Source organism: Amblyraja radiata, chromosome 26 (genome assembly GCF_010909765.2).
Source record: "Amblyraja radiata isolate CabotCenter1 chromosome 26, sAmbRad1.1.pri, whole genome shotgun sequence".
Classification (NCBI taxonomy): domain Eukaryota; kingdom Metazoa; phylum Chordata; class Chondrichthyes; order Rajiformes; family Rajidae; genus Amblyraja; species Amblyraja radiata.
The window spans coordinates 30,916,960-30,931,378 of NC_045981.1; positions in this window are offsets into that span (position 1 = coordinate 30,916,960).

The following is a 14,419-nucleotide window of genomic DNA, read 5'->3' on the forward strand; positions in this document are numbered from 1 at the left end:
GGACTAGTTCACATGGAATATATTGGCCATCATGGACAGGTTGGGCCAAAGGGCCTGTTTCCATGCCAACCCAATCTATCACATCCTTCTGCCTTTTGACCCACAACTGAACATAATTGAATCATTTACGAATACTGCAACGCCTGGATGGAGTGAATGTGGAGAGGATGTTCGAACCAGAGGCCATAGGCTTGAATAAAAGGACATATCTTAAGAAAGGTGAAGAGGGGGAATTTATTTTGTCAGAGGGTGATGAAACTGTGGAATTCATTGCCACAGAAGGCTGTGGAGGTCAAGTCAGTATTTTTAAGGTGGAGATTGATAAGTTCTTGATTAGTACGGGTGTCAGAGGTTATGGGGAGAAGGCAGGAAAATACAGCTACCTCATTACACAAGCAGAACTGATTAATGGCAACAGGTCCTTTGGGACTAGCTTAGATGGGGCACCTTGGGCAACATGGATGAGCTGGGCCGAAGGGCCTCTTTCGGTGCTGTATGACTTTATGACTCTATTTACAATAGACTTCAATGTTCCCACATTACATTATTAATGGTGACAAACCAGAGCTGAACCTTACATTGTTTCAACTACTTCTTACTGCTTTAAACTGCCATCCAGATTATAAATAAAATATATTTACCAATTGTACATATATTCTAACCTGGTTGTTTTCATGATCAAAGGCGCAAGTAAATTGCATGTCACAGGCCAGAGCAGAGAAAACTGTTGTGAAAGAATCGTAGAAATTTACAACACAGAAGGAGACCATTTAGCCCATCGAATCCATTCTAGCGAAGAATGAACCAAGGAGATGAATAGACATGAAAATGCTGCAAATACTTAGCAGGTGGGAGCATTGGGGAGGCAGGGTTAATGTTTCAGGTACACAAGTTTTTAATGGAATGGTTGAATTAATGTCCTTGAAATTATTAAGATTAGTTACATTCTTAGTTTGTTTAGTTTGGAGATACAGTGTGGAAAGAGGCCCATCGGCCTGCCAAGTCCGTGCCGACGAACAATCCATGCACACACTTAACGCTATCCTACACACTAAGGACAATTTGTCATTTTTTTACCAAAGCCAATTAACCTACAAACCTGTGCGTCTTTGGAGTGTGGGAGGAAATCGGAGCACCTGGAGAAAACCCACGCACATCACAAGGAGAACGGACAAACTCCATACAGACAGCACTCACAGTCAGGACCGAACCCAGGTCTCTGGCGCTGTAAAGCAGAAACTCTACCACTGCGCCACTGTGCCGCCCCTCATATGTAATTATTTGATGAGAAAATTGTTGTCAAATCCCTTCAAAATCTCACACCCTTACCTTAAATCCATATTTCAGTTTGAAAGACATCTCGTGATTTCTGTGCACTTAAATATCTCCCCAGTTCAGAAAGAAAGAAAGCCAGTCAAATCAATCTATCCTCATCATTAAAATTCACCAGTCATGGCAACACCCTCATAAATTCCCATTGCATCTCCTGTAGAGCTTTCACATACTACCTGCAATGTGGCAATCAGAAGTGTATACAATGACCTAATGAATACTCGCGCGGTACTGATGTGGCCTCTCTGCTGTTATATTGTAAATGCTCCTGAATTCCAACAGCTAAGATGGAAGGGTTCACTTTTGTTATTTGCTGCAATGTGACTTATTGATCGTTCCCGGGCATTATGGAGCAGAAAGGAAAATCAAACACTAGGGTAATACACACCACACATCCATAACTTGGGTGTCTGATTCATGGACATTATGGAGAAATTGAAAAAGCCATCAAAAAATCACTCCTGAAACTAAAGACGGACTAATTCAAAACCTTAATCCATCTCCTTAACAGAACACCTTGGCCCAGAATTCAATTATGTAGCCCATGTTTTTCATGTGCTATAAGATTAAATTGCTAGCATAATATCAATCACCATGCACAATCAACACTTTCCAGCACACTTTGCACATAATCTGGCTTTGAATTGCATGATTCCATATAGCCATCCAGTAGTTCTGTTCACCATCACTCCTTTCACACTGCTGTACAAGGTACAAAAGGTGGTGCAGTGGTAGAGTAGCTGCTTTACAACGGCAGAGACCCTATTTCGATCCAGTCTCCGGGTGCTGTCTGTACAGACTTTGCAAAGAAAATGTCCCTGAATCTGGAAAATCAAATGGGAAGAAACTGTCCCTGAATCTGGAGCCGATCCATATTCTCCGGAGATGCTGCCTGACCCGCTGAGTTACTCCAGCACTTTGTGCCTTTTTTTCCTTCTATTCTGGTGGGTGTTCTGCGGCTATTTAATATCAGACCTAGTTCAATTTGTTGTTCCCTCGGCATAAGTTGCAGCTAAGGGCATTCCTTTGATCTTAAAATGCATCGAATTTACATGTTACTGATCAGTGTACTTCAAAAAGCAAGGGAAAGCAGACAACATTGTGGGGATGTCATGAAGAGGGAGTAAAACAGCAATATCTATGAAAGCCAGGGGAGGAATTCAAAGAGATGGATAAGAGGCTTTAACAGTACGAGGTGAAGCCATAAAGAAGGAAAGCCACAATCCACTTCAAATATTTTAGACGCTAGAAAGTGGCACAACGTGCCGATGAATCGGTGATAATTGAGTGGTTGGGAGTGGTCAGAAAACTGCTGAAATATTCAATCATCACTTGCAAGTGTTTGGAAGTATTGGGTATAAGTGGGAGCCAAAAGAGAGGCATGCCCTCCATCAATTATTCAAAAACATGTCTGATGGGTATAAAAGATGCACACATTTAATCCATTACCTTAAAGATGGATACCCCACACCCCCACACCCCCACTAAAGCTGGCAAATTTAATCTTACTTTAGATATACCACATGGAAAAAGGCCCTGTGGCCCACGTAGTTCATCGATCACCCGTTTACACTAGTTCTATGTTGTCCCACTTTCGCATCCACACTCTAACACAGCAGGGGCAGTTTGCAAATAGCTTACAAACCCGCACGTCTTGGGACGTGGGAGACAACCCATCTGGTCACAGGGAGAACGTGCAAACTCCACACAGACATTCACTTGAGGTCAGGGTCGAACCTGGATCCCTGGCGCTGTGAGGTGGCTTTTAACTGTACCTCGGAACACGTGACAATAAACTCAAAACTGATAATAAACTAAACTGATAGCTCTACCAGCTGTGCTATAATGCCACCCATATGAATGGACCACTCAAATGTTTAACTCAAAAAATTCTGGTGTTGGAGAGGGTCCAGAGGAGGTTTATGAGAATTATATACATATATATATATACATATATTTAATATGTTCAAGTTGTTCACTGTTCACATTGAAGAAAATCTTTATGTTGATGGAAATACACCTTGCGTGCTGTTTGACATCAATCAATCTTGCCCATCAGTCTTCATCACAACCGTTTCATTTACAAAGTGGATCCCGCAATGGTTTTCAGAAATGTGGCATGCAGTCATGAGCTTTGAAGTTATGCTTGTAATGTAGATGGAGTCAATGGGAGGGAAGTTGGTTTCTGTCAAAGGGAGCAATTTCCAGGCCCCTGCGCTATGTGTCTGCATGTATTTAACCTTCCTGGTGGACAGCCATCTTCTTTCTCTCTGTACCTATCACAAGGTTACTCCTGATGCATTTTTAATTCCAATTGTTTAGAATATTATTTGCTGCAGGATACTGCCCCAGCCAATTCCTAAGTCCGATCCAAGTTTCTAATTTCCTAACCTTGCTGATATTCTGCAAACTTAGCATTCTTTTAATAAAAAAAAGTTTAGATTGTGTGTCCTCTTTGCCAATAAAACTGAATATCATCAATAAATGTGACTTTGAATTGCTTGTGGGTGACCACATGGCCATCGTATCTCTGTATCATTTCCCTACCATCGAAGTTTATTGCAAACTCGACATTATCTGCAACCGCAATCTACTGAAAACATCTTAAATTTAAGTTACTCATACTTTAATTATTAATTGATTAATAATGAAATTAAGTAAATATCAATTAATTAGCTGAAATTAATGGAAAGGTAGTTTGTAAAATGTTTGTAATTGGCAGTCCATTTACAATAAGCATGTAATAAGCATTTAGTGACAGCATGGAAACAGGCCCTCCGGCCCTCAGTCCACTCCGACAGCCAACTGCTTGTACTGTTAAAACCATTGCACAATACAATAGAATTTCTAGGCCCTTACTTTACTCCAATGGTAGAGCTGCTGCATCACAGCGTCAGGGAACCATTTCCATCCTGACCTCAGGTGCGATTGGTATGGTATCTACATTGTGACACCTTGGGTCTGCATCTACACTTCACGCAGCCTCGGCAAGGCCACAAGTATAATATAAGGGTCATGTAATATATTATAACAGTCAGCCAACAATGGGCCATTATGGACTCCACCCTTCCTTGATCAACTGTTGCCGACCTGGCTTTGTTCTGGCCTTTTCTTACTTCCAGTTCCGTCCCCCTGCTTTCCGTCTGAAGAAGGGTCTCGAACCGAAACGTCACCCATCCGTTTCCTCCAGGGATGCTACCTGACCCATTGAGTTACTCCAGCACTTTGTGTCTATCTTTGGTATAAACCAGCATATGCAGTTCCTTTCTACACAGGTCAAAGCAATGTATTTTACAAATTAAAACAGTGAAGTAGAGAGGCGATGTCTCAGGTCGGGACCCTTCTTCAGACCCGTTGAGTTGCTCCAGCATTTTGCATTATTCCTTGGTAAACGTTGCCTAGTCATGTTCTCCTGATGTTGCAGACTGACCTGCTGTGTGTCTTTTTTTTTAACAGTTATACGTTTGTTTTGCGTGGTATGCAATCAAACCCGAAAATATTTCAATCAAATCAAACTGAAGTAAAATAGATAGAGCAAAGAGAAAAATACCAGAGTGCTGAATGTAGTTGATCAGCACTGCGGTATGAAGTTCAAGAGAAAATCTCCAATATCTACAATGACAGAGGATGGTAAATTGGGGCAGTACCCTAGCTTATTGAAGGACAGTTCAGAAGTTTAATAACAGAACACACAAAGATGCTACTGAGACTGGTGGTCTTTCAAGCATTTGTATCTTCTGCTCTTGCTGCGAAGCCAAAGCTTTCTTATCATAAGTTTATCTCGAATGAAAACGAGTTTGACATCTGATGCTTTTTTTTTTTGTTTTAAACCAATTCATACAGTGACAGAAATCCAATCACAACAATTCACCGTGTCATTTGAATGTGTCATATTTTGACACAAACATATTTTCTCAAATCCAGTGGGTGGAAAATCCGTGTGACTGTCCCAATCATCTGACCCAACTTCAATGAAAGTTTAACAGCATCCCTGAATGAAACTAGAAACCACTATTATGCGGGGGTTACTGATATTCTCCCGCTGAATGACTCGAATAATCCACGCGGTAATACAAATGACTGACTCCTCAAGTGTATTGAAAATTTTCATCAAGAACACTGGTGAATTGGGACACACAAAGTCATGGAGTAACTCAGCGGGTCAGATAGCATCTCTGTAGAAAAAGGATGGGTGACATTGTGGGTCGGAACCCTTCTTTAGCAGGGTTTCTTCAACCCAAATGTTGTGTCTAAAGAAGGGTTCCAACCCGAAACATCATCCATCCTTTTTCTACAGAGATGCTGAGTTACTCCAGCACTTTGTGTCTATCTTTGATAGTAAAAATTTAAGGTGGAACCAAATGGTGAAGTCTCGATGCAAATTATTATTTAGACCTTTGGCTACAGGTCTCCACCTTATCTTGGGTCAGAAATTATATTAATCTAAAAGTACAAGATATATTGAGAAATCGAACTCAATAATCAGAATAATGGAATGTAGAATTATTTTTATCACAGCTCCATGAAAACTAATAATTACTAAAGCTTAGAATAAAATATTGAAAGCAAATAACCCCCATAAATGCACAGTGCTGGGAATATTTTCCATTTTCAGTCATTAAAATGTAATAATTGAACAGATTTCCCTTGTTCTTAACCTTTATAATAAAGCACCAGGGTCAGAAGACACTCTGTATCAAGGGTGATATCCATGTTCCTTGGCGTCATCGTTAGTAAAAGAACATCAGGGCCCCCTGGCAAATTATCTTACAGGCAAAGGTGACAAATATTTTCTATTGCTGCTGTGATTGGTGTGTTGATGAAACCAGGTTTGCAGAGCTTAGCAAAACATTATATTTTATAAAAGAATGCCAGCAAAAAAATAAAGAACTAAGAACAGTAAATATTAGTGTGCAGGGCAAAATGTCTCTTTAAGTAAGTAAGTAAGTAAGTTTATTGGCCAAATATTCATATACAAGGAATGTGCCTTGGTGCTCCGCCCACAAGTAAGTGTTTAGGAACTGTTGCTAAGTGTGTATGCAATATTGATTTCTTTAACTTAATTCTTAATCCCGGCAATCCCTCTCTCTCCATCCCTCCCCCACCCGAGTCGCACCAGCTTCTCGTTTTCACCCAACATACAGCTAACAATGGCCTGTCTTGATCTTTCATTCATTGTTCTTTATCTCTACATCATTGTCTATATCTCTCGTTTCCCTCTCCCCTGACTAGTCTGAGGAAGGGTCTTGATCCGAAACATCATCCATTCTTTCTTTCCAGAGATGCTGCCTGTCCCGCCGAATTGCTCCAATTTTTTGTGTCTATCTTCAGCTGAAACCAGGATCTGAAGTTTCTTCCAATACATTATTAGTTACCCGATGCACTGATCTCTGTATGTTAACAACTGCCTAATGCAGAGGGGACCCCGTGCTGCCAGGAGCAAGGAGGGCAGCCGAGAGCAATGCGGAGAGCAAATGTCAACGAAGGGGGCTCGGCGGGGGGCCACAGAGATCGTTGGTGGAGCCCGGCAGGGGAATCTTTGGTATAAACCAACATATGCTGTTCCTTTCTACACTGATCAAAGCAATGTATTTTACAAATTAGAACTGAAGTAGAGGCGATGCGCAGTGGCAGGCCTGGTTGGCCACCTCAAGAAGATAAGACTGATGAACTTTTTGCAACCTTGTCGGCACCAGAAATGTGGCGACTCTTTGTGTACTATCTAGGTGAGGTCTGCTGTATCACTGTACCAGATTGTACACAAAAACAAAGAATCTCACTGTACCTGGTTCATGTGATGATAAACTATCATTGAATCATTGAAGCTTCTCTGAGATTAGTGTGTCACTGGCCAGATGGTAATTAATGCAGCTTTCTCTGCTCCCAAATTATCTGCTTTACATTCCATTCTCAAAAACCATCCTCACAGCATCAGTGTGGCATTTTTTATATCTGCCAGCATTTTGCACCGAAACCTCGCTGAGTTATGATATCGTTTTTTTCTGACTTGTAATGTTAGAAACCGCAAAACCTACAAGAAACCCATTCAGTCCATCATCGCACATTGACACGATTTCTTCCAATCCAATTTATCTTCTCTGACTGTCCCATTCCAAAACCGCCTGTCCATTTGCTCCACAGATGCTGCCTGACCCACTGAGTTCCTCCAGCACAAGATTCCAGCATCTGCAACTTCAAGAAGCCTTCTCCTCCTTCTCCATGTGCCAAACTATTTAACCTTCAAGATTATCTAATCCTTTCTCAAATATAGTAATTAGCAACGGCACCCTTTATCATTAAACACCAGATTTTAATAATGTTTATTCATGGAATAAAGATAGTTTTTGTCACTTTATTATCATTCTAATCCTGATACTTCACAGTTACTGATTTCTACAATCCTACAAATACATTTGATTTTAAAAACTGTACGCCATACTCAACTTATTGTCTACGCAATGTTATGCAGACTTACGATTTCCTTGCTTTTATTTCAATAACCCTGCATTCAAACCTGCCATTTTTAATGTTTCTTTTCTAGTTACAATTTTTTTTATTAATTCAATATTCCTGTATTTCATCCTTCAGTTTATACTCCAAGTGCATACTCATGCTCTCTATTAATGTTCACAGCCTGTACATTTCCACACATTTGTATTAAAGTATATTTGCTACGATTCTCTCCATTACTTGAATCTAAGTGTTCATGTTATCACTAATTTTTACCTCAAAGTCATAGCACATAATTCATTATCTATTGGTACATTACAGGTGTGTTTTTACTATAGACCTGTGCTGTTGGAAAATGGATTGTGATTACCAAACAGATTTCACATAATCCCCTAAACAGTTGAAAGAGAAATGAGAATTTCATTCCATTTGACCAACCTGAATTCAAATTGAAATTCAATAAGTACACAGGTGATGTGTTAGCTTACTGCTTCACCTTGCCACTCCTATTGAAAGATCTATAATAAGTAACTGTCTTTGAAACAAATAGATTTCCAACAAGTTGAAATGAAGTTGATGATAATGACACGTGAGCATACATCAACTCAGTGAATTTAACTTTTTTTTCTGTTATAAGTTCATACAATGTGATTAGAGCAGAATAGGTGGAGGCCGGTTCTCTGGATACTTTCAAGAGAGAGCTGGACAGGGCTCTTAAAGATAGCGGAGTCAGGGGATACGGGGAGATGGCAGGAATGGGGTACTGATTGGGGATCATCAGCCATGATCACATTGAATGGCGGTGCTGGCTCGAAGCTCCTCCGGCACCTATTTCTATTGTCTAATTAGGCCATTCGGCCCATCAAATCTACATCACCATTCAATCATGGCTGTTATCTCTCCTAACCCCATTCTCCTGCCTTCCCATAACCCTTGACACCCATACTAATCAAGAATCTATCAATCGCAACTTTAAAAATAACCATTGACAAGCCCTCCACAGCCATCTGTGGCAATGAATTCTTCAGATTCACCACCCACTGACTAAAGAAAGTCCTCCTCATTTTCCTAAAGTTAAGTACCTTTTATTCTGAGTCTGTGGCCTCTCGTCCTAGACTCTCCCACTAATGGAAACATCCTCTCCACATCCACTCCATCCAGGCCTTTCACTATTCCTTCTAAACTCCAGCGAGTACAAGCCCAGTGCAGTCAGACGCTGATCATATGTTAACCCAATCATTCCTGGGATCATTCTCGTAAACTTCATCTGGACCCTCTCCAACACCAGCACATCCTTCCTCAGATATAGGGCCCAACACTGCTCACAACACAGGAACCAAACATTTAATTACAAATCTTTAAATGTTATAATACAATAATTTTCTGTCATTTAAATAAATCTATGTCATAATACCTTCAATATATTACGGTATATTTCTCAACGTGAAATATGCTTTCCCATGGAGCCACTTCTTGGTAAAATGAAACAAATAATAACTAAATTAATTTGAGTGGAAATCCAGAGCCAGTTTCTTGCAGACAGTCCCACCTCTCCAGACAACCAAAGAAACAGCAAGGACCAACATCTGGAAAGATGAATGGAACCAGCTCAACACACGAGCCCACGACTGGATGGAGAGAGGAATCACTCCGACTGAATGCCTCGCCAGCGGGCACGACCTCCCATGGCCAACCTGGAAGACCCTCAACAGATTACGAGTGGAGCAGGGGAGGTGCAAAGCACTTATGAAAGCATGGAACTACCAGGCAGAAGACACATGCAGCTGTGGAGCAGTACAGACAATGTCCCACCTACTGGAGTGTGACGACGCCCCCCAGTGCAGCCCCCAGGACCTGGCTGAACCGACCCGACCAGCTGTGACCTGCGCCAGATACTGGCAGAACGACATCTGAGATTGCAACGGACTCGAAGAAGAAGTGGAAACAATAATAATAATATATTTTATTGTCATTGCACATAAGCGCAACGAGCTTCCATCCGATGTCATAACTTAAATAACTAATAACATTTAGATTTAGATACCCTGAGAAACTGAAGCAAAATAAATTAATTCTGAACATTTTGTCCCAGGATGGAAAAATCAAATACGGGATGGGATAGCTTTCATGTGAGACGTACAAATGTTAAATGAAATGCGCAGGGCAACCTTTTTAATGCAGGGTGGTGAGTCTGAAACATGCTGCCAGGGGTGGTGGTAGAGGCAGATACGATAATGGCATTTAAGAGACTGTTAGACCGGCACATGGATATGCAGGGAAAGGAGGGATATGGATCATGTGTAGGTACATAAGAAATGGCCTCGGCATTATGTTCTGCACAGACATTGTGGGCTGAAGGGCCTGTTCTTGCGCTGTCCTGTTCTATGCTCTATAAATGCAATTTTAGCAGCAATTTTTATTTATGTCCAGTTTATCAAATACAGAAGCCCAGTGTGTGAATAAAGTGCAAATAGAAATAAGGAAATCCAAAATCTTCACAGATTAAAAGAGATACCTGATTTTTCATTCATTCATGTTGAAATAAAGTACTGCAGGTACTGGTTTATAGACACAACATGCTGGTGTAACTCAGCTGGATCAGGCAGCATCTCTGGAGAAAATGGATGGGTGACGTTTCATCAGACCCCTTCTTCAGACTCGATAATAACGAGTTATTATCATGTTTTGTTGTTTTGCTCACAGGTGAATGCCTGTGCCGAACACGATACCTTGTCTCTTCCAGCTTTCTACCCCCCCCCCCCCCCCCTCCCCCCCCATCCTCCCCATCCTCCCCCCCCATCCCTCCCCATCCCTCCTCAACAATCAGTCTGATGAACGGTTCCAACCCAAACGTCACCTATCCTTTTTCTCCAGAGATGCTGCCTGATCCGCTGAGTTACTCCAGCACTTTGTGTCTATCTTTGCCAATCATTCATATCAATTTACAACTTTCTAATCAACTGATTTGCTAGTGGAGGGTTTCCCAAACATTTTTTGTTGTATCTTTATTCAGAGCGATCTAACGTGAAAACAGGACCTTCAGCCCATTAATTCCACGCTGACCAACGATCACCCCGTACACTAGCACTATCCTACACAGTAGGAAAAATATACAATTTTACCAAAGCCAACTAACCTACAAATCTGCACGTCTTTGGAGTGTGTGGAGAAACCAGAGAAGGTGAAGAAAACCCATGTGGTCACAGGGAGAATATACAAACTCTACAGACATCACCCACCCATAGACAGGATCGAACTTGTGGCTCTGGTGCTGTAGGGCAGCAACTCTACTGCTGCGTCACTGTGCTGCCCTGACTTCCACCTGGCATGGGTCTGAAGAAGGGTCTCGACCCGAAACGTCAGCTATCCATGTTCTCCAGAGATGCTGTCTGACCCACTGAATTACTCTTGCATTTTGCGTCGATCTTCAAAGTTCCTATTGGCAGAAATTAACCCTTGCATTCCGCCATCAATGGCTACGTTAAAATAAAGTTTTATTGATCCATGTCTCTCATCAATGCATATCTTGGGTCTCATCTCCAATTTACTGACACGATCTCACATCCCCATATACCGCAGGGAGTATGTTGAATTGCTATATATCCCTATTTGAACTCAGTTTTATAATGAGAACCTCTGGGAATTTACAAGAGGTCAGCTCAGACTATCTGAGTGTGTTTGCATTTTTGATGCATGAAGAGATCTCGTTCAGTCCACATCGGAGCAGGGTAATGCAAAGTCAATGTTTAATCTTTGACTTTTTATGTTTAACTGACCAGACTTAGGTCATGCGATGGGCTTTGCAAATTCAGTCGTCTGACGCACACACACACTCACACACCACAAGCAGACACACACACACACACACACACACACACACACACACACACACACACACACACACACACACACACACACACACACACACCACAAGCAGACACACATACACTCTCACACACACCCACACACTCTCACACACACCCACACACACACCCACACTCACACACACACACTCACACACCACAAGCAGGCACACATACACTCACACACACACACACACACACACACACTCTCACACACACCCACACACACACACACCACAAGCAGGCACACATACACTCACACACACACACACACACACACACACTCTCACACACCACAAGCAGACACACATACACTCTCACACACACCCACACACTCTCACACACACACACACACACTCACACACACACACTCACACACCACAAGCAGATATACATATACTCACACACACACACACACACACACCCACACACACACTCACATACCACAAGCAACCACACATAATCAAACATACACACACAGACATACACACACTCACATACTCACAAGCACACACACATACTCAAATGCTGCACACACTCACACATCACGCACATGCACAAACAATTCCCTTCTCACAGACAATAAGAAAACGCCTCATTTGTACGATTTAGAAAGATCTATGTGAAATCTTTGGTTTTGTCACCCAGCACAGTGCAAATATCAAGAGAGTTCGTACTTGGCATAACCGTCTAACTGAGTAATCCTGCAACATTTGCACTGGGCCAAATATACAAGAAATGCAAATTTACAACTCCAGTACAAAGGCAACATCTGGTTTATTCTCATTCACTTCCTCGATTCTCATCGAATTCCTCCCTCATCTGCTCATTCTTTCTTGCCTTTATTTATTTCTGTCTCTTTTTACTGCACTAATCATCTCGCCACACATTCCCCCTCTTTTTATATCGTTGCAAATCTCTCACATTACGCATCTGAGCTGCTTCTGCTGCCACTGGCTGTTAACACGGTTTGAAATACGACATTATTATCTGTTATCAGCTTTTGATTCCTGCCTCTAATCGTTACTACCAGAAACTGTTCAAACCCGAGATAATTAGTGCAGAATCCAGCAGCTTCACCAGCCACAGATGCATGTTAAAGAGATCTTTTGCTGTACTGCTGTCTCTGTCAGCGTCACCTCCTGGGGTTCGGTAGCACAGATTAAAAAGATTCCACACTATTTCTTTAGATATCATTCTCTCCAAGGGCCAATTCAGCCCACGCACAATCCCACATCAAACAGCTTGTGGAGAAGGCAGTCTTCCCGAGCTAGCTGGAAGCTTTACATTTTTTAACTAAGCTTTGTGGTGTGTGTGTGTGTGTGTGTATGCACATGTGCATATGTGTGTGACAGTGTGTGTATGTGTGAGAGAGCATATGTGAGAGTGTGCGTGTGAGAGTGTGTGTGTGAGTGTGTGTGTGAGAGTGTGTGTGTGAGTGTGTGTGTGTGTGAGTGTGTGTGTGAGAGTGTGTGTGTGAGAGTGTGTGTGTGAGAGTGTGTGTGAGTGTGTGTGTGTGAGAGAGTGTGTGTGAGAGTGTGTGTGTGTAAGAATGTGTGTGAGAGTGTGTGTGTGAGAGTGTGTGTGTGAGTGTGCATGTGAGAGTGTGCATGTGTGAGAGTGTGTGTGTGTGTGAGAGTGTGTGTGTGAGTGTGAGTGTGTGTGTGAGTGTGTGTGTGAGAGTGTGTGTGTGAGTGTGCGTGTGAGAGTGTGCGTGTGTGAATGTGCATGTGTGAGAGTGTGTGTGTGAGAGTGTGTGTGTGAGTGTGTGTGTGAGTGTGTGTGTGAGTGTGCATGTGTGAGAGTGTGTGTGTGAGAGTGTGTGTGAGAGTGTGTGTGTGAGAGTGTGTGTGTGAGTGTGCGTGTGAGAGTGTGCGTGTGTGAATGTGCATGTGTGAGAGTGTGTGTGTGAGAGTGTGTGTGTGAGTGCGTGTGTGAATGTGCATGTGTGAGAGTGTGTGTGTGAGAGTGTGTGTGAGAGTGTGTGTGTGAGTGTATGTGTGAGAGTGTGTGTGAGAGTGTGCATGTGTGAGAGTGTGTGAGTGTGTGTGTCTGATATTGTTTGTGTGTGAGTGTGTGAGAGGGAGTATGTGTGGTGTGAGAGAATGTGTTAGATTGTGCATTAGAGAGTGTGTGGGAATGTGTAAAAGAGTGCGTGTGTGTGTGAGAATGCGTGTGAGAGAATGGTCGCGAGACAGTGTGATATTGTGTGTGAGTGTTTGAGTTTTAGTGTGAGTTTGTATGAGAAGAGTATGTGGTCATGAGAGTGTGTGTGTGTGTGTATGTGTGTGTGTGAGTGTGTTGGAGAGTGTGAGTATGAGTGTGTGTGAGAGAGTGTGTGAGTGTGAGAGTGTATGTGAGAAAGAGAGAGAGTGAGAGAGAGAGTAAAATGCTTTTGGTAGAAATACCTTGCTCGTGATATGTTTGTGAAGATTTATCTTTTCCACATCCACACCATTGCAGTCTGCCTGGCTGTGTCTATAACTATGGTTACATTAATCCCTCTGCAATTAGTCAAAATTGTGCAAATAAACCATGGAAACATCATTTCCCTCTGACCCCACCTCAATGTGAAAATCGTTCTCCTGTGAATATGCAAATAAATTATAGATACATAATTTACAATCCACCAACTACAAATGGACAATTGTGCAAACTCAAACAGTTTATTAACAAAGACATTAGTTTAGTAGATGCACACATTTGATAGCAGTTAACATGCGTGTGGGGAGCTTGAGATGAGTCCCATACATCCACATATTTGTAACTTCAAA